This window comes from Triturus cristatus, chromosome 9 (genome assembly GCF_964204655.1).
Source record: "Triturus cristatus chromosome 9, aTriCri1.1, whole genome shotgun sequence".
Classification (NCBI taxonomy): Eukaryota; Metazoa; Chordata; class Amphibia; order Caudata; family Salamandridae; genus Triturus; species Triturus cristatus.
In genome coordinates, this window is record NC_140592.1 from 1,106,129,089 (window position 1) to 1,106,154,885 (window position 25,797).

The following is a 25,797-nucleotide window of genomic DNA, read 5'->3' on the forward strand; positions in this document are numbered from 1 at the left end:
AGTTTGGAAGTGAACTTTTCTGGAGTATCTTCCTTCATTATTTCTTCCTTGAGATCAGAGATTGATTTCAACAATGATGCTCGCTCTTTCCAGGCATACTTAATTAGTATCGATAGCATTCTGTTGGAGCATTCCATTAAGTTGCTCGCCCATTCATTGGCAAGCTCCGGGTCTTGGTCCTCATATGATGGGGCAATGAGAATGCGGAGACCTCTTGGGACTCTGCCCTCTTCTTGGTACTTCTCCAGTGTTAACGCCTCCCACCACTTTGAAATCTCTTTCTTCATTAGTTTCTCCAACTTTTGGTATTTTTGACTTAAGGAAGTAGGCGTAGTTCCCATTTCCTGGGCAGGTAACTTGTCACTACTTATTGTGAACATAGACTTCGCTATCAGCCTTCTACGTGCATCCATGTCCTCTTCCATAGTGGCTGGTTAATCAAACCGTGTTATTTAGAATTTCAAACGTAATTGTTAGCCTTGTCTAATTTAAGACAAACCTAAATGTGAGCACAGTCATTTAGGAGCCCCGCCATACATCGTAAGTCTAAAGTAGACGTCGCTGGTGGAGGGGACGGTAGCGGTAGGAGCAATGATTGAGTATAAAAAGTCAATGTACTCTCCAGAAAACACAAGGGGGGGATCTGCTCACCCGTACACGTAGACTTAGAGAAAATAATAAGGATTACTCACAAAGAGGGTAACTTCTTTGGATCCTGACGTGTCCGTTGTTGATCGTTGTACTTGTAATCCAAAATGCCGTCTGCGGTAGAAATTCAGAGATTCCCCTTGTCTTGGTGCATACCAAGAAAGTTTACAAACCAACGCTCCATACTGCGGTCAACCGGTAAATCCTAATTTGTATCGAGCCACACTCTCAGAGATTACCGGGACGCTTACACCGCGGTGCCATCTCAGGGTCCGAGAATCCCTGTCACGAATACAGTTCCACAATGCAGCAAAGCATTAGATGCACTCCTTTCCCAAATGAAAGTCCAAACACAGGCTTGAGGCTTCACGGTGATTTATTCATCAGAATATTAAGCCACTTATACCCAACGCGTTTCGGCGTAACCGCCTTGGTCACGGGTAGTTCCACGTTTAGTGCTATACAATTTATAAACATAAAACGTGATGAAAAAAATAATAACAGAAATAGGACTGACATGGAAACTGCAATACATGATGCCTAAGTTTTCGGCCATTTTGAAGCAGTGCCACTAACATATGAAGACCTGCAGTGTTACACTCATGCTTAAGTCTATAACTTTACTAAGCGATTAATCTTGTGCAAATGCATTAAGTAGAGACCTGCTCATAACAACAAAAATAAACGACACCTAAGATTGAAAACACATAATGTGTGTTATATACGAAGTTCTCATATGTTAATGACTGAATAGTCGTTATAAAACCTCCGCAATGTTGTGTGCACTGAATATTTGTACTATAGAGATGTTACTGGTCGCGCTGTGAAAAGTATTTCACATAACTTTATTGCTGTAACTCATAGACAAAGCGCGCAGCCACAGAAAGAGCACATCATTAGAGAGAGAAAAATATACCCTACTCTCTGCAACCTGTCAGTTAAGGTCTCTAAATATGCACAAGATAGTCGCAAATATCAAACAGTAACTGTGATAAGTGTAATCGTGTAACAAGAAGATGGAATAAACATTACCGACATGCCAGGTGCAAGTTCAAAACTATTGTAGGATATCAGAAAACCCTTACGAATTATTGCAAATCTGAATATGAATTAATCAATATATATATCTATATCTAATCTATATCTAATATATATATATATATATATATATATATATATATATATATATATATATATATATATTTATTAAACAAGAGTTGAGAATAATATAGCTAGGAAAACTATATTCATTCTTTCTTGTTTTTCCTTTTTTCAATTTTATTATTATACAGAAGTCACGCACTCTACGCGCGCCCTACACGATGGCTGCGCACATCCTGGTAGCGCTCATGTTATAAGTCGAGCGGGGGTCGCGAATTTGAAAAGAATGAAATATCTTTAAATTAATTATCAATAAATGTTTTGCTTTAAGTGTTTTATTTACAAAAGTATTTATAAACTATTTTTTTCAGTATACTTCGAACTATACAACATTTACCGTCTGCGCGACGATGCAGGTAGCGTGCCGACCCCTCCTCGCACGTATTTCCGGGGTCGCGCCTTGATCGCGCCAGGGTCGTGACGTCGGCGTATTTTCAAACTTTAAAAAATTACTATTGAATGTTAGAATATGATATTAGAGTAAACAGTTATACTTATTAAAATATTATAGAAATGTTTATTTATAAATGTTTAATCATGTAAATAATATTTTACGGTTGCGCAATGGGTGCGCGCACCCTACGCAACTTCATGTTAGCAGAAAAAAAAAAGAATCTGATTGGTTTAAATCATTTTCATTCTGGAAGAGGGAGGAACCATCCTTCTGATATTCCCCTTACTATTTTGCTTTCATTGAGAAAAGACCTGTATGCTACTTCTCTTTGCTTTTATACATTTTTAGTGTGTTTCTTTATTTTTATTTTTTAACAAGAATGGCTTCCAGCCTTTTTCCTGTTGATCCTTTGGCCATTGAGGAGGAAGAAGAGATTGTGGAGCACAGCAGAAAGGGGAAGGAGAGTATTATATGGGCCGCCTTCTCTGTTCCAGAGGGTGAGGAAAAAAGTTAACGCCCAAAAAGTCACTTGCAACAATTTGCCAGAGAGTATTGTCTCGAGGGTCGGAGAAGAAATATTCATGCGGTACCAGCAGCATGAAAAAACAACCGGAGACTCTGCACCCAGTTCACTTGGCAAGAGAGGAGGAGAGAATTGGAAGGTGCTGCTGCAGAACAAGACCCTTCCACCTCAGCTCAGCAACCTACACCTGCTCCAAGGCCCAACATTCTGCCTGAATTTTTTAACGCTGCAGTAAGTTGCACAAAGTGCGACACTAAACTTTGCATTGGTGAGCAATGTCTGGATGTCATCACTGCTGCTCTAAAAGCACATAGATGCTAATTTTATTTTAAAATGTGCTTTTGTTTTTGTTAGAGATCGTTTGTTGATCTTCATTTTTGTCTGTTCTTTTAAAAATGAAAAACACACAAAAAAAGTAAAAAAGATTTTAAAAAATAATTTTTTAAAAAAAATTGTACTTAAAAAACAACAGAACCACATCTACTGGTTAAAAAAAAGAAAAATTACCTAAGTGATTGCATGAGAGTATGGACACTGTGTGGGTGATTGGAGAAATGCAAGTCTAGTGCATAGTTATTTTATGAATGTTTGGGTAGTGGCAACGTGATTGAATGTGCTCATGGATAATAGCTGGGTAATTGGAGGTGTGCATGAGTAGTGTCTAGGTGGTTAGAGGACTGCATGGGTAGTGCACAGGTGATTGTAGCAGTGCATGGTTAGTGCCTGGGTACTGACTGGATGATTAGAGTACTGCAAGGAGAGTGCATGGTGAATTTATAAGTGCTTGGGTATTGGCGGAGTGATTGAATAAGTACATGGTACTGGCTGGGTGATTGGAGGAGTGAATGGGTACTACCTGGGTAATTGAAGGAGTGAATGAGTCATGCCAAGGTGATTAGAGGACTGCATGGGTAGTGCACAGCGGATTGTAGCCGTGGATGATTACTGCCTGAGTCATTGCATGAGTACATGGTTACTGACTGGATGATTAGAGTACTGCAAGGAGAGTGCATGGTGAATTTATAAGTGCTTGGGTATTGGTGGAGTGATTGGATAAGTACATGGTACTGGCTGGGTGATTGGAGCAGTGTATGGGTAGTGACAGGGTGATTGCTGGAGTGCATGGGTACTACCTGGGTAATTGAAGGAGTTGATGAGTAGTGTCTAGGTGATTAGAGGACTGCATGGGTAGTGCAAAGGTGATTGTAGCAGGGGATGGTTACTGCCTGGGTTATTGCATGAGTACATGGACACTGACTGGATGTTTAAAGTACTGCAAGGAGAGTGCATGGTGAATTTATAAGTGCATGGGTACCGGCGGAGTGATTGGATAAGTACATGGTACTGGCTGGGTGATTGGAGGAGTGCATGGGTACTATCTGGGTAATTGAAGGAGTGAATGAGTAGTGCCAAGGTGATTAGAGGACTGCATGGGTAGTGCACAGGGGATTGTAGCAGTGGATGATTACTTCCTGAGTCATTGCATGAGTACATGGTTACTGACTGTATGATTAGAGTACTGCAAGGAGAGTGCATGGGGAATTTATAACTGCTTGGGTATTAGCGGAGTGATTGGATAAGTACATGGTACTGGCTGGGTGATTGGTGGAGTGCATGCGTAGTGACAGGGCGATGGCTGGAGTGCATGGGTAGTGCTCAGGGGATTGCAGCATTGCATGTATTAGTGCCTGGGTCATAGCATGAGTACATGGGTAGTGACTGGATGATTAGAGTACTGCAAGGAGAGTGCATAGTGAATTTATAAGTACTTAGTTATTGGCGGAGTGATTGGATAAGTACACAGTATTGGCTGGGTGATTGGGGGAGTGCATGGGTAGTGACAGGGCGATGGCCGGAGTGCATGGGTAGTGCTCAGGGGATTGCAGCAGTGCATGTATTAGTGCCTGGGTCATTGCATGAGTACATGGGTAGTGACTGGATGATTAGAGTACTGCAAGGAGAGTGCATAGTGAATTTATAAGTGCTTGGTTATTGGTGGAGTGATTGGATAAGTACACGGTACTGGCTGGGTGATTGGAGGAGTGCATGGGTAGTGACAGGGTGATGGCTGGAGTGCATGGGTACTATCTGGGTAATTGAAGGAGTGAATGAGTAGTGTCTAGGTGATTAGAGGACTGCATGGGTAGTGCACAGGTGATTGTAGTACTGCATTGGTAGTGCTTGGGTTACTTAATCTTACCTTTTTCGAAGTAGATATGAAAGTCATTAAAACAATTTTTTCAGTTTTTTTTTATAGTGTGAATTTAAAATATTTTCAAACTTTACTATTAGGGTCTGTAAAAGAGAATAAAAAATACTGTTATTACATATATTTTTATAGTTTTAAGAACACAACATAATTTTACAATTACGTAATATATTCAGTTTGCCTTTTTATGCTGTTTTCAGATTCTATTGAATTTCCCCATACATAGTGATTTCAATGTTGATCATCATGTGACAGCGGGCAAAAAAATACAATCAATAAGATTGTTAAAAAAACACAAATCTATGTTCAAAATAGTTACAAGAAACTCAACTATCTGTTTACATTTTCACAAATAAACTCCCTGAATAACATTGCATATAATACAAAAATCAAATATATGAACTGCTTCTTTGAAAAAAAAAATTCTAAATTCAATATGAAAGAACAGAAACGATAATTGAAACAGAAATTGTTAACATCTTTCCTATAGGCTGAATGATGTTTCCGAAAAAATTTGTATTGAGAATATCCAAAATAAACTTCTTAATTCATATTGACATCTTCCCAATAGGCCGAATGATGTTTCTGAAATTGTTTGTATTAAAAATGTCCAAAATAAACTCATTAATTCATATTGACATCTTCCCAATAGGCCGAATGATGTTCTCAGAACTTGGCATCAAAAATATTAGATATCAATTTGGTAATTCATAGGGCAACCGACATTTGAATTGTAAATGGGCATCATTACAATGTGTCCATCCTTTATTGCACTTTAAATACACAGTATAGTGTCCAGATGTAGTTAAAGGTCCATCGTGGAAAATAATTGCTACTGCTTTGTAAGTTCTTCCTGAAATTGACAGTTGCCACAAAATCTTTAATTTTAGTTTCCAATTTTCTTCCATCTGCTCTACAACGTTGTAGCATTAAAATGACATATTGTCCAAATCTTTCTATAAATAATGTTGATAACATTTCAGATTTGCAGTGAGCACATTCCATATTTTGATTAGCTGATTTTACTAATTTGTTAAAAGACACTGTTTTGCAATATGGTATTGTCAAATATATTAATCTTTCAGTGTCTATTGCAGTAGTAGAAGAAAATGAACAATATTCACATTTATGATCCCATCTACAACGAAGTCCAAAGAGATTTTCAATTTGTATTCCTTCATTTTCCAATACTGCAAGCATAAACATAAGAAATTCTTGAGCATCTAGCTGTACATTAGGTGTAAATTGTGAAGAACCAGAACATATATCCAGAAGATGCCGAATGACAGAAGCACTTTGGATTTTAGTTTTATCTGATGTCAAGTTTTCAAAAATAGAATGCAACAGAGAACAAAACCTTTTTGTTGTTGAAGATTTTCTAGAAAAAATATGACGTTCACAACTACATTAGCATAGCAGTTGATACCTGAATTATTTTCAAACTGATATCCTACAATATCATCAACAGTGTCCCTTTTTATTTTGTTTGAAACCTCAACATTCTCTTGATTTTTTTCCTTATTTCCAACCTCACTACAGAGTTTCCCATATGTTCGTTTTTGACATACTACGCGCTTTTCATATACAGGATATTCACCTATGTTGGGAGCATACAGTCTTCTTAACCAATTATACTCTCTTACAGAATTTGCATCTGCACTAATCTTTCTCTCATCAAACTCAATTAAATACAATCCGGAAAAAGTTCTGACTTAGGACAATGATATGCCATGCCCTCTTTAAACATGGTACTTTCAATGTTTACCAAAGCACTGTCTACACTTAAACCTTGAGATTTATGAATGGTCACTGCATATGCTAAAGAAAGAGGAAACTGTTTTCTACTTACATACAAGTCTTTAACAAGCAAAAAACGAACAGCACAACGTTCAATCTGTTTTACCTCTTCTATCTGATCAAATGTAATCTTCAAAAACTTTAATTCCATCTCTATTTGGATAATTAACAAAATCAACAACTTTTCCCATTGCTCCACTTACTAAACCTTTTGCCACATCCAAACTACGCCGTAAAATTACCCGACAGTTATCACATACAGATAAATTATTTTCTAAATCAGCAGTCTTAGATATAGATTTTTCCAAAGAATCCAATTTTGTTTTTAATTTTTAAGACAAAATAATAGTAATTCCTCCGTGTTCTATTTTATCAATGGCTTCCATTTTTTGATTATTTTCTGTTTTTCCAACTTCAAAAGTTCTTGATTGAATGTAGAACACTCTCGCAGTGTTGGCATTAGGCAAATTATAAATTTCTTTTCTCCAATTTTTTTGTATATAATTTCCAGAGCAACATTTTCATTTGGAAACAAGTTTGTAAGTAGCCGACTTTGCAAAGCTTCTTTACCATGCTCTGTCAATACACCAATTCTTACATCTTGAAGAATGCTTCCATAATCTTCATCACTTGCCTGTCGCATATTTTTAATAAGTTCTTTGTATTCAAAATATGACCAAATGTTGACATCTCCAATACTTCCCAAAGATTTTGTGGTGTATTCATGCACAAGTGTTTTACAAACTGGTTCCCCTTTTACACGAGTAAGTTGCAGTAGGTCGCCGAAAACAATCACATGTTTTCCTTCAAATAACACATCATAATCTGTTTTTAAAATTTGCTGCATTCTTAAATGTACAAAGGCAAGCATTAAGTTTCAGACCATGCTCGCCTCATCAATTATCAGAAGTTTAATTTTCTTTAGTACTCTTGAAACTTCATAACAAGCTTCTCCAGATAGCTGGTGATATTCCAACTTGTTTTTATGTTCAACAGATAGCATCAGTAAACGATGTAATGTAATCCCTTTAATGTTGTGTGCTGCTAACCCAGTTGGAGCGGTTACAACACAAGATAAATGTGATTCAGTGGTTTTCTGTAGATAACGGGTCAAAACTTTAATTAAGATACTTTTTCATGTACCAGCTTGACCACTGATATACATTTGAATAGGTTCAAATGATGTGCAGTTGCATTCTTTATTTTCATGAAGTAAACCATGGTTTATCTGTTGTGTAACTTGCTGATATATTTCTTTCTGTTCAATATTTAGTTGTTCTTCCAAGTTTCCCAACTCCATAATATCCTGTTGAGCTTGATGCATTGCTGTTTCTACTTGGCTCATGGCTATTGCTGCTTCATTTTCAACAATTGGTTCTCCCAGTGGAGCTTGACTCAGTGGAGCAGAACTTTGACTGTCCTTGAGAACTGTCTCTAGCAATTTATGCTGCAATAGTAGCTTCTTGTTGAATCTCTTCATTCAACATTTGTAGATAATTTGTAAAAACTGTGCATTCAATGCTATCTTTACATGCATTAAAAGAATCTTCATAGCACTGAAAATCTCCAAGTAATTCCATTTCAGTACGCCAAGGCTTCAACAGTTGCAGAAGTGCTAAATAGTGAAATTCCCTTTTATCTGGTGTTTCGCAACTGAGTTTCCTGTGATTAATGAGATTTCCATTGGTATGTTTAACAAAACATCCATCACAGCCAATGACTTCATATTTTTCTTCATTTATGTTCTCTGTAACATTTCTCTTAAAGCTGTAATATTGCAGTACTTCATAGAGACATATGTTTTCAAGATAGGGACTTCTGTTAGGATAGAACATATCCAGCATGTTTGCTTTAACAATATCTGTGCTTTCTGTTTCATTTAATGCTAAATATTCAATTTCTTACAGATTTCAATACTCGATTTCGTGTTGCAGCAAGACCTAGACTAACCCAAATGATCCCTCTTGACTTTGAATGTAAACTTGCAGAGGTCAACCAATCTGAACATTCGTAGGATCCAATCTCTCAATGTGACAGCTTCTTCAAACTAAAGCTGTACAATTTGTTACTAAGTCTTCTCTTGTGACATTTCTTCCCACATTTCCTTCAACTCCGTCTTTTCAGATTTCATTATGTATGACGTAACATAACGAGCAACAGCAATGGAATTATCTGCAACATACTGGATATCCATATTTGCATTCCACATCGACAAAATCACTGGACTGTAATCATTAATATACTTTGAATGTTCACTTCTTTTTAAATTGTAAGTATTTTTGGGAGGTTTTCGAGTTAAAGTATGCCTCACTGCTGACTTGAAACAGCTGACTCTTCCTTTAGAAATTACTGGACGTGGAAATCCAAAACCACATTTAGTATAAAACTTTTCTTTTGACTTGTATTTCCGTCGACAGTATCTGCTACATCGATGAGTCTGAAACCGTAAAACTTGTTGTCTCAATGTATTATTTTCTCCTGTTTTTGGAATACCACATGAAACATAGTCTTCAAGGAAAGATCAAACAGTCTCATCAGAATCAGTTCCAAATTTGGGTGCATCCTTGATACATAAAAGCATATGTATATGAGGAGCACCTCTAGCTTGGTACTCCTTTCTCCAAAAGAAATCAATAACGTCTCAAAGAGGTAGGTTGTTTTTTATGCAGATAAAAGACAACATAGCTTGAAACCTATGATTAAAATATCTGCACACATTTACAGGATCCAGGGAACACAGTTCTCCAGCTGTCTTGAATTGAATGTTTTTTATATTTGAATTTGCTTCTTGAAGAAATTCAAGTAAATCGTCCCATGCATATTCAGCACAGATTAGTGTAAAAAACCATGTAGGGGTTCCTAAGTTCCTTAACATACATTTAAGTTCCCCATGACGACGATACCAATACTCATTAGTACCACTTTGACACACCATCAAATTAATCAATTGAGAGTCTAAATGATCGTCTCTCTGTTGTACTTTATCCATGAATTCCTTTGCAGAAACATGTTGAAGATTAACTCCTGTTTTTAATATGTGTTTTACTGCATATGAAAGTCCAGACAAGTCACTTTCAAACAAAAGATGAAATATATGTGAAATACACTGTCGAAATCTTGAATCTTCTGAGTACAATCTTGTTGTACGATATTCTGACGCTGGAATCTGTACTGGTTGTTCTTCATATCGTCCACCTTTTCCACTGGGGAAGAGCAGTGGAAAACAACGAGCTGCCAAACTTTTTTCCCAAACACTCATGGGAGTTCCTTTCGCTTTCTTCATTTGGAATAATTCAATAGTATTTCCAATGACTTCCTTTGAATGTAAAGGATGCACACTATAATGTTCATACATTTTTTCACTTTTGGAGATGTCCACTTTCTCAATTTAGCCACTTGAAATTTCACTATCATCTCCGAAAACTATTACTTTTTCTTCGTCCACATACACATTTTTGTGATAAAGATAATGTTTATGAGATATAACGTAGCCTTTTGCACTTTGCTGACATCTACTAATTCTTGCCATATTTTCATAGGAACACCATTAAATTGAAGAAACACAGGTTCAGTTTCCTCTTTCTCTACACCAATAGTTTCAATATTTTTATTTAGATCTAAAGGTGAATACACAACTCTTCCTTTTAATCCTCTTTGTAAATCTGTGGGAGGCAAATTACCCGTTTTAGGCTCCATAGGCCAGATGTATCAAAGGGTTTTACCAATTATTTGTCTATGGAAAAATGTGTTCATACATATGGCCCCATATGAACAATAGCCTGAAACGGGAGCACAGATTGAATCAGAATGGACTCATACGTATTTAAATCTACCAGTTCTGGAGGAAAAGCTACCAACTCTAGATTATTATGTACAGCTCTTGCTGGCATTTTGTTCTCCTCTAATTTTGTATAATAATATTTACAAATACGTTGATCACTACCCAACTCAAAGCAATCTTCCACCAACAAATAAGCTCTAAATTCCTTCAACTTATCAGTTTTCTTTTTCACTTTTTAAGTACAGATGAACATTCCTAGTTTGATTTCTATAGTGAGTACCTCGACAACAAATACAAACATAGTTTGGTCTTTCACAACAAATTACCTTAAACTTCGTAATTTCTTCTTTAAACTTCTCAGCACTACTATCTACCACCTCTTCTTCAACACCTACACTTATCAAACTATCCCTTTCCCTACACTCTCGTTCAGGACCAAATAAACTAAATTCTAGATCATCACAAACTTTTTTTACATCTGATACTGACCCATGCAACAGAGCCGTGTTTAAGTCACTTATAATTATTGCAGGACTTTTTACATAGTACAATATTCTTACTCATTTCCGCATTGCAGAGTGATGTACTGCTTACATTCTCAAATAATGAAAAACACTTTGACACACATTTCTAGAAAGACAAGCGAGAGAATGATCTTGCAAGCCAGTATTTTTTCTCACTTTGCAAGGATCTAGTCCTTGCAACATCTTAATCTTTTTTTTAATACTTTTTTTTAGTATAATCTCGCAACAAATTTCGTAAAATATCAATAGACTCCTGTTGTTTACTACAAATACTACTACAATCCCAAGTATACACTGGGGCTTTAGTACGTCTCCTTAGAACTTCATCAGCTATCACTTCTTCTACATTTCTAGGAACCATAGTTTCTTTTTCAATTGCACAACCGTTCTTCACTTCATAAGCACGACCATTGGTATCAACTGCGTGAATTGATGTATTGTTTTGAAAATAGCTCTCTTCATTAAAAAAAGGTTCTGAACTAGAAGTATGCTTCCATTCACCCCAAAAAATTTACAAAAGTTAGTTCTATTGATTAGCCTTTTCCCTTTAGTTTTGTTCTTCATAGAATGCATTGGTTTATCTAATCTACGCATGCTCTTTAAAACTAAAATGAACAATCTTCTTTTCAATTCAAAAGCATTTTCGACTATACTTTCAATCTTTTATTCCTTTTTATAAAACGCAGATTTTTTTATATTTCTTGCTATGTTTCAACAAATTTTGTGGTACTCTACTTTTATACATACGTTTCCTAATTTCATAAAACTGTTTCTTTCTTCTTTCAACATAGATTGTTTTCTCATTTCCTGAATTTCTATTAATTTGTCTTTTTTTCATTTCATTCTTTTTCATTCCACAAGTATTCTTTCTATTTTCATCATTTCAAAAATCCTTTCCACTCCTTGAAATTATTTTAATAAATTCCTTTGTTCTCTTACCACAAGATTTTTTTTCCACATGTTGTAGTTCATCTAATTCCTGCTCTTGTCTTTTCTTTAAATAGTATTGTTTATTTTCTTGTTTTCTGTTTTCCGTTTTTTGTCATGGTAAGTGTTTCTTAATAATAATGAAGAATATCTGCAAAAAAACAATATTTTAAATTAATTTAATATTATTAAATAAATTATTTTGAAATATACTAATCTAATACTAAAGAAACACCTATTTAAAAGCTACAAACAAGTGCATATATGTTTTTGGGAATATATTCACAATTACACATGACTGGATGATTAGAGTACTGCAAGGAGAGTGCATTTATATAGTGAATTTATAACTGCTTGGGTATTGGCGGAGTGATTGGATAAGTACATGGTACTGGGCTGGGTGATTAGAGGAGTGCATGGGTAGTGAGAGGGTGATTGCTGGACTGCATGGGTACAACATAGGTAATTGAAGGTGTGAATGAGTAGTGTCTATATGATTAGAGGATTGTATGGGTAGTGCACAGGTGATTGTAGTAGTGCATGGTTACTGACTGGGTCATTGCACGAGTACATGGGTACTGATTGGATGATTAGAGTACTGCAAGGAGAGTGCATGGTGAATTTATAACTGCGTGGGTATTGATGGAGTAATTGGATAAGTACATGGTACTGGCTGGGTGATTGGAGGAGTGCATAGGCAGTGACAGGGTGATTCGAGGAGTGCATAGGTACTACATGGGTAACTGAAGGAGTGAATGAGTAGTGTCTAGGTGATTAGAGGACTACATGGGTAGTGCACAGGGGATTGTAGCAGTGCATGTGTTAGTGCCTGGGTCATTGCATGAGTACATAGGTACTGACTGGATGATTAGAGTACAGCAAGGAGAGTGCATGGTGAATGTATAACTGAGTATTGGCGGAGTGATTGGATAAATACATGGTACTGGCGGGTGATTGAAACAGTGCATGGGTAGTGACAGGGCGATTGCTGGACTGTATGGGAACTACCTGGGTAATTGAAGGTGTTAATCAGTAGTGTCTAGGTGATTAGAGGACTGCATGGGCAGTGCACAGGTGATTTTAGCACTGCATGGTTAGTGCCTGGGCCATTAGATGAGTACACGGGGACTGACTGGATGATTAGAGTACTGTAAAGAGAGTGCATAGTGAATTATAAGTGGTTGGGTATAGGCGGACTGATTTGATAAGTACATGGTACTGGCTTGGTGATTGGAGCAGTGCATGGGTAGTGACAGGGAGATTTTGTAAGTGCATGGGCATTTCTTGGATAATTGCAAGACTACTGAGGTACAGCCTGACTGTAACTAAAACACTCTAAAAGTAGTGACAGGATAAATTTCATAACAGCATAACTAGTATTTGAGTGATTACAAGAGTAGAAAGATAGTACCTCTGTGATTGCAGGAGTGCAACAGTAGTGCCTGGGTGATTATATTACTGCATATGTTATACCTCAGTGATTGCATAAGTGCACAGATAGTGCCTAAATGATTGCATCTGCCTAAGAGCAATGGCTGAGTGATTACAGCACTGCATATGTTGTGCCTGAACCATTGTAAGACTGCATGGCGAGTACTTGGGTGTTGTTATAAGTACATGACAGTTAAGCCTAGCCAAATATAAAACCGCACACTATTACATGACTCAAGTATAAGTGTCCCCATATTGCTAAAAGCACACATACATATGGGTCTACCTTCCAAAATCAACATCATATATAAAAGAAATATATAAACAATATTTCTGAAATATAGAAAATGCATGGTGAACTTATAACTGCGTGGGTATTGGCGGAGTAATTGGATAAGTACATGGTACAGGCTGGGTGATTGGAGGAGTGCATAGGCAGTGACAGGGTGATTGCTGGATGCATGGGTACTACATGGGTAATGGAAAGTGTGAATGAGTAGTGTCTAGGTGATTAGAGGACTGCATGGGCAGTGCACAGGTTATTGTAGCAGTGCATGGTTAGTGACTGGGTCATTGCATGAGTACATGGGTACTGATTGGATGATTAGAGTACTGCAAGGAGAGTGCATGGTGAATTTATAACTGCGTGGGTATTGATGGAGTAATTGGATAAGTACATGGTACTGGCTGGGTGATTGGAGGAGTGCATAGGCAGTGACAGGGTGATTCGAGGAGTGCATAGGTACTACATGGTTAACTGAAGGAGTGAATGAGTAGTGTCTAGGTGATTAGAGGACTACATGGGTAGTGCACAGGGGATTGTAGCAGTGCATGTGTTAGTGCCTGGGTCATTGCATGAGTACATAGGTACTGACTGGATGATTAGAGTACAGCAAGGAGAGTGCATGGTGAATGTATAACTGAGTATAGGCGGAGTGATTGGATAAATACATGGTACTGGCGGGTGATTGAAACAGTGCATGGGTAGTGACAGGGCGATTGCTGGACTGTATGGGAACTACCTGGGTAATTGAAGGTGTTAATCAGTAGTGTCTAGGTGATTAGAGGACTGCATGGGCAGTGCACAGGTGATTTTAGCACTGCATGGTTAGTGCCTGGGCCATTAGATGAGTACACGGGGACTGACTGGATGATTAGAGTACTGTAAAGAGAGTGCATAGTGAATTATAAGTGGTTGGGTACAGGCGGACTGATTTGATAAGTACATGGTACTGGCTTGGTGATTGGAGCAGTGCATGGGTAGTGACAGGGAGATTTTGTAAGTGCATGGGCACTTCTTGGATAATTGCAAGACTACCGAGGTACAGCCTGACTGTAACTAAAACACTCTAAAAGTAGTGACAGGATAAATTTAATAACAGCATAACTAGTGTTTGAGTGATTACAAGAGTAGAAAGATAGTACCTCTGTGATTGCAGGAGTGCAACAGTAGTGCCTGGGTGATTATATTACTGCATATGTTATACCTCAGTGATTGCATAAGTGCACAGATAGTGCCTAAATGATTGCATCTGCCTAAGAGCAATGGCTGAGTGATTACAGCACTGCATATGTTGTGCCTGAACCATTGTAAGACTGCATGGCGAGTACTTGGGTGTTGTTATAAGTACATGACAGTTAAGCCTAGCCAAATATAAAACCGCACACTATTACAAGTATAAGTGTCCCCATATTGCTAAAAGCACACATACATATGGGTCTACCTTCCAAAATCAACATCATATATAAAAGAAATATATAAACAATATTTCTGAAATATAGAAAATGCATGGTGAACTTATAACTGCATGGGTATTGGCGGAGTAATTGGATAAGTACATGGTACAGGCTGGGTGATTGGAGGAGTGCATAGGCAGTGACAGGGTGACTGCTGGATGCATGGGTACTACATGGGTAATGGAACGTGTGAATGAGTAGTGTCTAGGTGATTAGAGGACTGCATGGGCAGTGCACAGGTTATTGTAGCAGTGCATGGTTAGTGCCTGGGTCATTGCACGAGTACATGGGTACTGACTGAATTATTAGAGTACTGCAAGGATAGTGCATGGTGAATTTATAAGTGCTTAGGTATTGGCGGAGTGATTGGATAACTACATGGTACTAGCTGGGTGATTGGAGCAGTGCATGCGTAGTGCATGGGCACACATACATATGGGTCTACCTTCCCAAATCATCATGATATGTAAAAGAAATATATAAACAAATAAAGGAAAACCTAGAAACTGACACATGTACTACATCTGCCTGATCGATTCCAAAACTCTGTAGGTAGTGACGGGGTGATTGAGAGCAAGGGTAGTCACTGGAATTTTAGCTGGACAAGATAGATAGTGGCTAGCTAATTCCCTGAGTGTATACATACACATTGACTGCATGGTTAAGTGTATAAATAGCACCTGAAGGGATCAATGAGTCATTGAGTACTGTCTAGGTAAGTACACAAATGCAACAGCTTGTGTAGTTGCTCAGTAATTACAGGAGTGCTTGCATATTAACTTGGTGATTGGAGAATTCCATGAGTACTGCATATGTGATTGCATCTGTGCATGGGTAATGCTTGGGTTATTCCAGGAGTACAAGGGTATTGTTTGGGGGATTGGGAGAGTGCATGGCTAGTGCCTCTGTGATTTCATAAGTGTTTGGGTAGTGGCGGAGTGATTTCATGAGTGCTTGGATATTGACTGGGTGATTGCAGAATTGCATGGGTACTGCATGTGTGTTTGTAGGAGTACATGGGTAATGCTTGCGTGATTGGGAGAGTGCATGGGTCGTGCCTGGGTGATTTCATAAGTGCTTCGGTAGTGGTGCAGTGATTTCATGAGTGCTAGCATACTAACTAGGTGATTGGAGACTATGGAATCAGTCAATCATTAGTCATGTAGTTTAAAAATCACTCAGTCACTACCTTTGCAGTCCTGTAATCGGTCAGGCAGCCTCTCAATAGTTCACTAAGCATACAGATAACTCTATAAATACAATTTGAAGACATAGATGAGTCATTACGTATTATCTATCTATGTAGATAAGTACATCATGCCTGCAAGGGTAATATGTAGTGGTTTACTTTTGAGCTACATCTTCATCAGTCTATCTACAAATATGCAACATCATTAAACTATACCTCTCAACAGACTTAAAAAAGAAGGCTAAGGGGCGGAGTCAAGATGGCGACGGACTAGGACGATTTCTTCGGTCCCTCCTGCGTCAGTCCTCCATAGCATTGTTATAGCGGCCTCCCGAGGGCCCCTGAGACCTGCCTGGTGTGGTGCTTAGTCCCCTGAGGCAGCGGACGGAGTTTGGAGTCTCCAGCAGCCCCTCTCGTGCTGCTGGCTGTCTCGTCCTGCCTGCGGCCTGTGGCGTGGCTGACGGAGAAGCCGGGGCCTATCTTAGGAACCGGGCAGGAGCCGTGGAGCCCGGGCTCCCATCGGGGGCGGAGCGGTGCATCGGAGGAGGCGGCCTTGCGGGGACGTCCGGTAGCTGTGGCCCACGCGCCCCTGACCTGCTGGGGGACTCGGCGGTGGTCGCCTGGGAGCTTTGGCCCACGCCCACGCTTTGACGGAGGGGCCGGTCCTGCGGGAGTACCCGGACCGGAGCGCTGAGAAGCTGGAGGCCGGGATCGCCGTGCCGCCCAGGCGACGCGGCGTGCAGGGAGGCGTTCGGACCCCTCCGCGTACCTGAGAGGCGGTGAGCAACTGTACTCTTGGAGGCGCTGCGGCCTCTGGCGGACACTGCTGGGGGACACTTGTGGAGGCCTGGGCGTGGGAGCTGGGAGCGTGCTCCGCCCGTGGTGGTGCCGGGGGGCCCGCAGTCTTACAGGCGGGACCTCGCTGGGACGTGGCTGGATTGTCGAGGTGGCTGCGGAGTAGTGACCGGCTGCCACGACGTAAAGGCGCACGGGGGGCAGTGCTCCTTTGCCCACGAGCTGGGTGAGGCCTGCTTCAGCCTGCGTGTACTGCCGGGGGAGCCGTGAAGTGGCGGGCTCCCCCCTGGAACCAGGCGATTCCGGTGTGGGTCCGGCGGGCTCAGGTTGGGGCCCATCCTGTGTGCGGTTCCCCTTGGGGGCTCCCACTGACGGCCGTCTGGGGGAGGTGTAACCCCACTGCCTAGCCTGCTGGTTGTGTGGCCCGGATGAGGAGAGAGCGGCGGAGGTCTGGGAGAGTGGAGACGCGCGTAAAGTCGTCCTGCAGCTGGGTGCGCTGCTCCATGGCTGGCCCCTCCGACCTGATGAGCGCTTGCCTGTCTCTGCTCATTCCCCACGCTTGACACGGTCTGGGAAGAGGGACCTGCACGGAGACCGGCCTTTCCCGTTTGTTGGGACGCGCAGTGGGGGCCGCACCGGTGGTGGAGTCGGGTGGCCTGGTGGCACGGTTCGTCGAGCTATCTTCTAACGGAGCACGATGTCCAACAGAGCCCGGGGGGGCAAGACCGGTAAGGACAGTTCACAGCGGGGTGCTACCCCTTCGACGCCGCCTGGAGCCAGTGCCCCTCCCAAGCAGACTGATGATAACGCGCCTGTCACCAAGGCCTTTATGCTGGAGCTGTTCAACACCATCAAGGAGGATATCACCAACCTCCGCTCCCAGCTGGCTTCGGACCTCCGGGAGGTGCGCCGCGATGTGGATGGTATTGGGGAGAGAGTGGCGACCCTGGAGGAGCACGTCTCTACTTAATACCCCGCGCCTTGTTCTGGACTGGTCCATATGGGCCCGGTGCTGTGCCCGGTCTGAGCGTGTGACCCGAAAGCCTGTCCCTCATCGGGGTCTGGAGCGAGACGATTGGGAGTGACCATGTGGTGAACCCCCCCCCCCGTGCACCGGCGGTGGGCGGAGGGCGCCTCAGCTGCTGATTTGAGCAGCGGTGACACCTGTGAGGCAGCTTCCCCTCTTGAGTGCCGCTGCGGACCCGGTGACCAGGAGTGAACACAGTCCTTCTGGGGGGTCGGGTGGCAGGGTGTGAGGAGTCCTCCGGATCGCTTCCCCTCCCTCCAAAATCCCCCGGCTCGCCCGCAACCCTATCACCCTAGGGCTGCACTCTCTTTACCCGCTCCGGCTCTGGTGCCCCGGTTCCAGTATAGCTCCTGGCCCTCTTCTGCAGCCTCTGCACGCCTGGTGCTCTGGTTTGCAGATGGGAGTGGACTTACTGTTGGAGAGGCCTAGACCCCCCTTTTGTCCTGCCTGAGCGCCCGAATAGTGAGTTCAAGCCTTTACCCTGCTGGGCGGCAGCCATGGGTAGAGACAAAGCATCAAAAAACTCCCGCTACCCATACCAAAATTGACCGGTTCACTACCACGGACTCTGGGGCGACTGGCGGGAATGCAGACAAAGATGACCCCGCTCCTGCGGACCTGTCCACCATCCTCCAGGCGATCCACGCCTCGTAAACGTCGGTGGAAAGTCAAATTGCGGAAGTCCGGGTTGATGTGACTCTAATCCGGCAAGATCTTCGTAACACCCAGGAGCTCCATCGGCGGGCCGAAGATGCCAAAAACAGGTCCCGTCGCAACAACCTTCGTCTGGTGGGCTTTCCGGAGGGGGCGGAGCAGAGCTGGATGGCGGATTTCGTGGAGCGCTGGTTGCCCTCTCTCCATGGTTCGTGATCGAGTGAACGCACCTCTCACATGCCCCCCTTCCACCGCCGGGAGGGGGGCATGTGATCGGTCGATCATACTACGGGTCCTCAACTTTAGGGACAGAGACTCTGTACTGGCCGAAGCTCGTAAGCAGCAACATCTTAGATGTGAACGCCAGACGATCATGATCTTCCCTGATTACACTGGTGAGGTCCAGGGCCAATGCCGCTCCTTTGGGGACGTCAAGCAGAAATTGCGCTCTCTCATCATATCATACAGACTCCTCTTCCCGTCCCGCCTGCAAGTATTGCATCAGGACAAAACCCTCTTCTCCGACACCCCTGAAGAGGCATGGACATGGGCGAAAGAGGAAAGCCCTCTACGGCTCAACGCCCCGAATTCGCCTCCCACACACAGCGCTGGTGGTGCCCGCCGAGACATTCCTGCTCCTCAACTGCAGCGCAACCGCTCCCATAAGCGGAGGGGGCAGAGGCGCGCCCGTTTGGACTCACTGGTGGGTGCTTCACGGTTGCCGATGCCTGCTGCTGTTGCCGGAGCTCCTCCTGCCAGGCAACGGTCTGGTTCTTCGGGTCGCTCCAACCATGGGAGCGCCTCGCCCATCACCGTTGGACCTAGAGGACACAGACCTCTCCCATAGCCCGAAACTTCTTACAGGTCCCGCTAGAGTTCACTTTTGCCTTCCGGCTGCAACCGGCTCCGTACCCGGGGGCTGCACTCTGCCTTGTTACTAACTCTATCTCTTGATGGACACAGCCACAAACATCCTACTATGAGGAGGGGTCCTCCATGATTCCCTGTTCCCAAGCGTTTTTGTTTGGTTCTCTCTTAGTTCTCCACTGTTAGGGCGACAGATGCTTCTGTTCCTGAAGTATAGGGAGGGGGAGGGGGCTGGGTTAGGGAGGGGGGGACCGTTGTCCTGGTTTGTATTGTTTGCTTCTTCAGTTCATTGCGCCAGCATTGCTCTCCAGCATCGAGACGAGCACGCCCCAACCCACACTAGGGACTTACACCCACTACCCCACGCTACAGCCTTACTCCGGCGGTACCTACCACCCTTGCCGGTTGTCCGGCCTCTATTCCGCTTTCCCCCTGGCTGACAATTATACTGGGACGGTCCCGCTGCATGTATATCCTGGAATGTTAATGGTATGCTGGATAAGGTCAAGCGCGCAGCAGTCCTGCGTTATGCCCAACGCCACACTATAGATATACTCCTGCTCCAAGAGACCCACCTGGTAGGCAACGACTGCCTCTTCTTTGCGCGATATGGTTATGGCGGAGTCTGGCACTCCGGCTTTACTCGGGGATCGAGGGGAGTGACTATTCTGGCGCATCCTGTCCTTCCTCTTGTGGCACGCAGGGTAACCTATGACACACAGGGCTGATTTGTCATCCTGGAAGGGACCCTTGGGGATTGGCCTCTCAATTTGCCTGCTGTCTACTCCCCCCCGCTACACTTAAGCGACTTGCCTCACTGGTTGCTGCCTTGCCCATGGGGATGACCATCATCGGAGGGGATTTCAATGCGGTCATGGACCCTAGCCTTGACACGGCCACGTCCCACTTCCTCCTCCAGGATTGCCCAGTCTGGCCTCCTGTTGACCTGGGCTGCCAATCTAGGCTTCGGGGATGCTTGGAGACTCTGGCATCCGACAGCTCGACTATATACCCATACCTCGGCATCTCATCACACGCACACAAGACTAGATTATGCCGGCCCTGGACTCCCGAGCGGTCCAGGCTATCACCATCCTTTCCAGAGGTCTTTCGGATCACTCCCCAGTGGCGATGCAGGTCAGCGACCTCCCTGAATCGTCACGCCCGGTCTGGTGGCTTAACGCCTGGTTCCTCCAAGACAAAGAATTCAGGGAGCAGGTGGGATCCGAGCTTCGCCTTTATTTCTCCACTAATCAGGGCCGGTGTCCTCGCCTAGTACTCTATGGGAGGCTGGTAAAGCCACCATTCGAGGCTTTGCCAAGGGCCAACTCAAGCTTAAACGTGCAGCGCAAGACTCCCGACTCACTCTCCTGGAGACCCAGGCTGTCCAGCTGGAGACTCAACCTCCGGAAGAGAGAACCGAAGCCCAGGACAGGAGGCTGGCGTTTCTGAGGGCCGAGATTAGACAGACCTCCCTGGAGGCTGCCAAGCTGCTATGGAGGTCTTCTGTGGCGCGAGTGTACGGGTGGGGAGATAAAAATAGGAAGCTCCTTCATTGTCTGGCGACCTACCCTATGGCCAACTTCATCCTCCCTGAGGTGTCCGACGAGAATGGAGCGATCCACCGTGCCCCTGCAGTGGTGGCCCAATGCTTCGCCACTTATTACGCCACTCTCTACTCTGCACAGATTCCCACTCTCTCGCTGTCAGAGCTTCTCCAGTGGGAACGATTCCCTCTCCCGCACCTTAGTGAGTCTGAGGCAGAGGCGCTGGACCTTCCGGTCACCCCGGAGGAGGTTCATGAAGCCATATCACGCATGGCTGCGGGTAAGACACGCGGGCCAGATGGCCTCCCCCAGGAGTTCTATGCGTCCTATCGGGATATTCTGGTTCACCATCTTCTGGAGATGTAGCGAGAAGCGGCAGATTGCGGCTCCTTCCGTCCTGACACGGACTTGGCCACTATCGTGGTGATCCCTAAGTCTCAGCCTCCCACGAACGGTTACTCTGACTACTGTCCCATCTCCCTCATTAATTCAGAGCTTAAAATATTCGCCTTGGTTCTAGCCAAACGCATACGACCATACCTGACCAAACTAGTCCATCCTGACCAATGCGGTTTTATGCCTTTTCGAGGAACCAGACACTGCCTCTGGCGCCTCTACCTTGCTCTAGCGAATCGAGACCAGCTGACCCCCTACTTATCTCTTCTTCTCGTGGACTTCGAGAAGGCATTCGATTCGGTGGACTGGCGATACCTGGAGGAAGTGTTGACGGAAAAAGGTTTTGGGAGCCCCTTCCGTAACCTGGTCAAGACGCACTATTGTAAGCCACGGGCCCAAGTTCAAGTCAATGGAGCTCTGTCACATCCCTTTTCGATCAGGAGGGGCACGAGGCAGGGATGCCCCCTTTTGCCACTCTTCTTCGCATTGGCAATGGAGCCCTTCGAATGTCTTGTTCGATTTGATCAGCTTCTCACGGGGTGGAGATGGCCCGGTTTTGAGGAGGACAAGATCGCGCTCTACACCGATGTCGTTCTGCTATTCTTAGCAGATCCTGCTCGGTCCGGGCCCTGAGTCTCTTCGAACGCATTTCCGGCCTTCGATTGAATTCGGCCAAATCTGTCCTGGTCCCCCTTCACCTCTCGCGGGAGTGCTTTGATTGGCAGTCGTCGATACCTCTTCGGCGATAGTCCTTCAAGTACCTAGGGATCTGGGCAGCCCTCCTCCCCGACCTCTCCTGGTCGCTCAATGTTACCCCGTTAGTGAAACGGGTCCGCGCCGATCTCCTCAAATGGCAAACACTGCCACTAAACCCTATGGGCAGACTAGCTTTATTTAAAATGATGGTTTTGCCCAGGTTCCTTTACATACTCCAGAATACGCACCTCTCCTTCTCAAGATCGTGGTTCCGTGAGATAGACAGCTTGACCACCAAGTTCTTGTGGGGAGGTCGGAGGCCCAGGATGGCCCTCGCTCAATGCCGGATCCCCCCCTTTGATAGCGGTCTTGGCATGACAAGCCTATACCTTTATTATTTAGCGACTCAGCTCCTCACCGTACACGATTCGTTTAACGGAGGCAGGTCTGACCCGGCATATCGCCTGGAGTTACACACCCTGGGTTTGTTCGCCATTCAGGGGATGATGTACGGAAACACCATTTCTCAGACTCTCCCTGAGGTCACGCGCGGAGTGCTCCTGGCCTGGAGGGCCTCTCTGCGTCACATACCCTGGTCGGATAAACTGACCCAATATACTCCCTTGTGGTGTGGTACAAGGCTCCGGGAGGTCGTTAACCTCTCAGGATTTAGAGCATGGGTTCTCATTGGAATATCATTACTGGGGGTTGTCTGGAGTGGGACCCACATATGCACCTTTCAGGACCTGCAGACCCCATAGTCCCTCCACTCTTCCCAGTTCTTTCGCTATCTGCAGCTACGCCATGCCCTCCAATCTCATATTTTAGAGGGTACCTCCTTGCCAGAGTACAGCCCGCCTGAGGCTCAGGTCAGGACCGGTAATTTGGGGAAGGGGGGATCTCCCATATCTACCGCTCCCTCACAAACAACACCCCCAACTCCTTATCTCAACTTAGAGACAGGTGGGAGGGTTTGTTGGGTTCCTAGATGACGCAAACTGGAGACGCATTGATGGCTCTCAAGTCAGAGTCTCAGCAAGGCTTTGTTTAGTTCAAATATACTATCTACACACTGCTTATCTCACACCACTGCTTCTCCACCATGCTGGGCTCCGGCCCAACGCTTCCTGTCCCCGCTGCGCCCACCCACAAGCTGACTTTTATCATATGGTATGGCGTTGCTCCGCAATTATGCGCTATTGGGAATCAGTAACAGGGGAGCTTACGGAGGTTCTGGGCTGGGAGGTCCCTCTTTACCCGATGACTGTGCTCCTGGGCATCACCGATGTGTTGGACAGTACCAGGGCTGAAAAATTGTTTCTCAACACAGCACTGACGGTGGCCAAAAGAGACATTGCGGCCAACTGGCTGAACTCATCTACTCCCACCAAGTTGCGCTGGCGCAGGGGGGTGGACTGGTGCGCTGCGCAAAAACGACCCCTGAATGCAACCAGGGGATGCCCGAAGAAGTTTTGTAGAATGTGGGGCAAATGGTTTGGGGTGGTGGAGGATTGATCTTTTTTCGCATGCAACTGGGGAGTTGGGTGGGTATGAAGATGTCTTCCTCAGATTTGTTGGATTCTGTACGCTGGGGTAATGTGCTCTCGTCTTTGCCGTGTATTCATAACTGTAAACGCAGCTGGAGTTGTTATTTTTTGCTGGTCTCTCATAAAATCAATAAAATTGGTTATAAAAAGAAAATACACATATTACTGTACGGACAATTTTAAACAACACTGTACAATGAAACAAAACAGTTTTTGAATAATGTTAAAAGATTTTAAATAAACCTCACAACTTTATAACTCACCTTGCAAATGTGTTTAATTTAAAATCTCACAAACTTGGACAGGATTTTCGTTTACACACAATCAATATAATGCACCAGACTCAGCAAGGTAAAACCAGTAATGGCAAAGTTTCCCTCTCTTTCTCCACACAAAGACACATAAGTAACAAATCACATTGCTTCCCAGATTTTTCAAAATTGTAAAACACATTTCTATTTGTTACACATAATAAACCATAGGAACTGACTTCTAAAGGTGCCCAAACTGTTAGAAGTCACGACTCCATCACGCACCACCACGATGGAGTCGCGAATTTATACAGGAGTTCAAAAAGATATATCAAATAAATTCAACACTATTTTTTAATTAAACACCACTTCTAAAGACAACTTGGGAAAAATCATTGAAAAAAAATATGACATTTATAAATTACAATTTCACATTTTAAAAGCACAGTTAACTTTTAACCTTTCTCCCATTCTGCTTCATGCCAGTTTCCATAGTAACAGTTCATGGAACATTCAACTGAACTCACAGGTCAAAAGTTCACCATATTTTCAAGTTCACCACACAATGTTGCAAATACAAACAGCAGGTGTCATTGACTTGGCAAAATATGAGCTTATACTTTCTATTGTACCTTTCAAACATTTTTTACTAACCAATAAGAGAAATGCTTTTAAAAAAAGTAAAATGCACCCTTTTGATGCCTTTGGTTAAAACCTTCTTGCATCTCCAACCCCTGACTTCATGATTGTGCACTGTGGTGGCAATGCCCTAGGCACATTGTCTGGGGTAGGTCTGGAAATGCTCATGAAGGACACCTTTGCACGATTGATGTTGCTTTACCCCCAAACTGTCTTTGTATACTCTAAAAAATGCCAAAGACAGAAATGGAAATAGTCCAATCAATTAAGTCCACAGATTGAGAAAGCTAGATAAAATGTCAATAAAGCTGTTTCCGCTTACCTCAGAGACCATAGGATAGGCTCCATGTATAACAACAATCTACTTTTCCATATGGATGACATCTTCAGAAGTGATGGAGTACACTTCACTGATGAAGGGAACAGAGTGTTTCTCAACAATCTGAAGCTCTGCATCCATGTAGCTACAACAATCTCCCAATTAAAACAAGGGCTCTTTTTAGAGCCACCCAATAACCCAACATATAACCAAGCTTTCAATAAAAAAATTCTTAATTATTTGTGCTTGGAGTCGCGTCTTTTAAAACCGCGCACCCATAGCATGTACACTAGGCGGCCGCGCTGAGCACCTGTCATAGGGTTGCGACTCCAAAGTTTTGCAAATAAAAAAAAAAGTCCACTTTCATTCATTTAGTTTCGTCCCGGGGACCCCATCCCCCGGGACTTTGCCAAGGAAGGGGGGCGGTGTGGCCCCCCCCATCTGGCCCATTTTTAGCATTCCATTCACAGGACCCTAGTACATACAGTACCATATACAACGGATCTATAAGTACATGAAATGTGCCAATCAGGTGTAAGCCAATTGTACCATGTTTTTAAGAGAGAACACAAGCACTTTATGCACTTTTTACCACTGCTAAACAGTGCTAGAGTCCCACTGCTAACAAAAACTAAATTCAGTAAACAGGAGGGGTGAAGGGAAAAATGTTTGGGGATGACTGTGCAGAGAAACCCAAGTTTAACAAGGTTGCTGCACTGGAGATGCACTTTGCATGAT

The 25,797-nt window shown here is 43.6% G+C and overlaps 1 protein-coding gene across 1 annotated transcript in view; it reads right to left on the bottom strand.

The window, feature by feature from the left end:
• Positions 1-25,797, bottom strand: part of KLHDC1 (kelch domain containing 1) — a 1,365,548-nt gene that overhangs the window by 469,742 nt on the left and 870,009 nt on the right. The window lies entirely within an intron of this gene.